Source organism: Cottoperca gobio, unplaced genomic scaffold (genome assembly GCF_900634415.1).
Source record: "Cottoperca gobio unplaced genomic scaffold, fCotGob3.1 fCotGob3_244arrow_ctg1, whole genome shotgun sequence".
NCBI classification, from domain to species: Eukaryota; Metazoa; Chordata; class Actinopteri; order Perciformes; family Bovichtidae; genus Cottoperca; species Cottoperca gobio.
In genome coordinates, this window is record NW_021166868.1 from 115,598 (window position 1) to 119,946 (window position 4,349).

Sequence of the window (4,349 nt, forward strand, 5' to 3'; positions counted from 1 at the left end):
GCACCGCTGCTGCACCACCACACCAAACTCCCATGATGCACCTCTGCTGCACCACCACACCAAACTCCCATGATGCACCTCTGCTGAACCACACCATACTCCCATGATGCACCTCTGCTGCACGACACCAAACTCCCATGATGCACCAAAACCGCGTCAGAAATGCACTTACCCGAGTATCCCCGGCTCTCTCTGGATCTCTACGATGTAACACCGACACTCCATCAAGCACAGAAAGGTTTTTGCTCTTCGAGCCGCCTGAGAAAAAAAAATAGCATTTCTCATATTTCCCCAAAATACTTTTTTTCTTCCTTTGAGACATTTATGAGAAAAATACATGGATATTATTTTTGACTGCAAAAAGGTGACGTGATCTCAGTTTGACTTGAAGGGCACAGTGAGGAGGGTTTGTCGGTTTCTGTTGTGGTTATGTTGCTTTAGTTTCTTGTTTTGCTTTTATTCACCTTCTTGGCGACATCTAGGGTTGCGGTTGAAGATTGCAACCAGCTGAAACCCGTCCGCTCACCCCTCCCTTTACAAGACAGCAGTCACGAGCCGCCGAGTGCAAAACCGAGGTAACGGCGTGATGTCTTTCAGGACCGCCGCCCTCAGAGACCATCCGTACCGTAACACTACTACTACATTTTACAGTCACTTGTACAGTAAGCCAGGACAACGAAATTTCATTTGAATTGTACATTGTATAATCTCGAAATGACAATAAAGTTTTTTGATTGATTTGATTGATTGATTGACTTTACGAGCTACGTTACCGCAGTTTTACAAGTTAGCGGAGAACTACGGTGGCCTTCAGGTAAACTGAAATGCCCTTTTTAGAGTTTGTCCATTCTGAGCTCCTGTAGAAACATGGACTCACTCCCCATGGAGATATAAAGCGCTTGTTCTAAGCTAACGGAAACACAACCCTTCTTAGCTTCAGGGGATTATATAATAATGAAAACATAGTTATGAATATTATATTCCATTTCTGCTAAAACCACCTAAATACTTCACACTGGCCCTTTACAGCCTTAACTTAACATATCACTTCCATAAAGGTCATTATTGGTAAATATAATATTTGTCACCAAAGAAGTGGAATGCAAAACATTTGTGCATGTTTCCTTTTTGCCGATTCCATTTAAGATGAATCGATTTTGCAGAAAGTGACTATTAAAGACAGATTATCAAAGCACTACGATGTATTTGGCACCTCAAACAAAGACACCTCGAGGTGCACTCCTCCATCCTCCATGTAATGTCACACATCAGGCATAATGTCCTTGACTGGCTGATCGATAAAGAGAGAGCGTTAATCCAAAGCAGAGAAGTGAGAGCAGAGAGAGAGAGGTAATCAAGCTGTGGGCGAGTCGCGTGACCCTGAGGAGGAAGACGAAGAGCGAGACAGAGGAACATTTCTATCGTTGTTGTTTTATTTATGTCCTATTGCTGCTCTGCAGGTTTGCATGTGTCAAAAGAAGGATTAGAATCATGTTGCTTGATGCACGGCGTTACTGAATATGTGAAGTATTTAATAATATTTTAATATTTTAATATTTAAAAGTGCAGCGGCACGTTCCGGATGAGCTCGTGTTCAAAGTGAGTCTCTGCACGCGTCTTACGGCAGCAGCGCTGAAGTCTGTGCGTCAGGAGGCAGAAGCTGCCATGAAAATGTTTCGGCTCAATGAAGTCAAAGCCGCGTTAAATGTGTCGCTGCAGGTCTGATGACATTTGAAGGGCGGTGCACCTTTTTGGCCGCTTCGAGCACCTGTACCATAACGGTACGGACAAACGTGCATAGTGCTTAACACACACACACTTATTCCTATCCCATGTAACGTAATGGCTCAGACAGGTGCGCGTCCCAGAGTGGCTGTTGTGTGGATTTAGATGCGTCTTTTTTCATTTTTACGGTTTAGCGCAGGCGCTAACCAAATTCCGGCCAGGCGGGCCGAGTTCTAGCAGTTTTCTACACAGAACCACCGATCCAAATAACTTTACGCGGCACTGCCTTCTCTCTGGCCCTCAGCAACACACACGCCAAGCAGGAAGTAGAACGGTCGGAGGGTTGGCGAGATAATCGAGACTCAGACACACACACACACAGACATGTGTATGATGTAGACGGCTGAATGTGTGATGGTGACATCAGGACAGGGCGATTAATAGAATTATATTTCCTTGCCACTTCTCTTCTTGCAGGATGTAAAGAGCTGTTTATTCCACAAGAACACCAAAAACAAAGATAAACTAAAATATATCCATATGCAGTGACGGACTATTAAAAGCTGACCTGCTGCTGAAATGTACTTTCTTAAAGTTAAATAAAATCTTCAATCTGCTGTCAGAAAAGCCGTTGCTTCACATCCTGCACCTTTGAAGTTCAACTTGCATTAACTGCCCTTAAAGAGCTCACATACATTATAACAGCGGGATGGACTAGAGGAGAGTTTATAGAATGTATAAAGAATACAAAAGTCAAATAAACAACTGAGTTAAATAACAATAATAATAATAAAAATACAATTTAGAGTAAAAGAGAAGATTAACAATACTGTTACGTATTTACTCTGAATGCAGCAACATTTTAAATAAACAGCAAGAAATTAAAAGTGCTGTTTGTTCACCTTCTTAAAAACACTAAAATAAGTTGAGGAGATCTTTTCACTTTGAAGTTTCACAAGTTTAAGTCTTTATTTCTCATGCACAACAATTACAGCAGCCCTGAAATGATTCGTTCTCTGGCTCCCTCCAACAATGCTAGTATAAAATGTATAAAAAGAAAAACACGCAAGTAAAAATGAAGATCCAAGACATAAAACATAAATAAAAAAAGTGAAAAAGATAAGAAATATATAAAATAAAATAAAATACTGGGGTGTACAGTAGTGATAAAATGAATAAACTGTCAAATCAATAGGAGATAAATCAATTATTATATATGTTAACTGTGGTGTGTGCAGGTATAAACAGGTAGAAGAAGTAAGTAGGCAAGTAAAGGAAAATACTTATTTAAACAAAACAATTAAAAATTAGAATATGAACAAATAAATACAAATAAAGATATATAAATATAAAGACAAAGATGAATGAAATAAAAGATATACTGATATTCAAAATCTAAAAGTAAAATTAAATGAAAATAAATAAATAAAACATAACACAAAGTTAAAGAGAAGAGTAGCAATACCATACGTCTTCTAAAAGTAAAAGTATTATTGTTACATGAATAATGAATAAATAGATAGTATAAGTAGTATAAAGGTAAAGTGTACCACATTAATGAACACAACCACATGTCACACTGAAACATATGGGTGTAATATAAACCTCTCTCCCTGGTGGGAGACCTTTCCTCTCCAGGGAGGCGGCTCAGGTGTTCATCTCATCTCCCACCTGGACCACTGCGACTCTCCGTCTGCCACCAGCTCGTCCAGATTGCTGCTGCTGTCTGGTGTTTATTCCCCCACAACTCTCATTTTCTAGGGGTTAAATGTTTAGTCTGGTATAATATTTGTATGAATGACAGCCTGAATTGTATCAGTGTGTCAGAACCATGGACAGTACCTTTTGTTATGGTAGAGGGTGCATGTTTCCTGTTTATTTGAGCGAACACCTGATTCTATGGCCCGTAAACACCTGATTCTATGGCCCGCTAACACCTGATTCTATGGCCCGCAAACATCTGATTCTATGGCCCGTAAACACCTGATTCTATGGCCCGCTAACACCTGATTCTATGGCCCGCAAACATCTGATTCTATGGCCCGTAAACACCTGATTCTATGGCCCGCAAACACCTGATTCTATGGCCCGCTAACACCTGATTCTATAGCCCGCAAACACCTGATTCTATGGCCCGCTAACACCTGATTCTATGGCCTGCTAACACCTGATTCTATGGCCCGCTAACACCTGATTCTATGGCCCGCTAACACCTGATTCTATGGCCCGCAAACACCTGATTCTATGGCCCGCTAACACCTGATTCTATGGCCCGCAAACATCTGATTCTATGGCCCGTAAACACCTGTTTCTATGGCCCGCAAACACCTGATTCTATGGCCCGCTAACACCTGATTCTATGGCCCGCAAACACCTGATTCTATGGCCCGCAAACATCTGATTCTATGGCCCGCAAACATCTGTTTCTATGGCCCGCAAACACCTGATTCTATGGCCCGCAAACACCTGATTCTACGGCCCGCAAACACCTGTTTTTACAAGCCACTAACACCTGTTTCTATGGCCCGCAAACACCTGTTTTTACAAGCCACTAACATCTGTTTCTATGGCCCGCAAACACCTGATTCTATGGCCCGCAAACACCTGATTTTACAAGCCGCCAA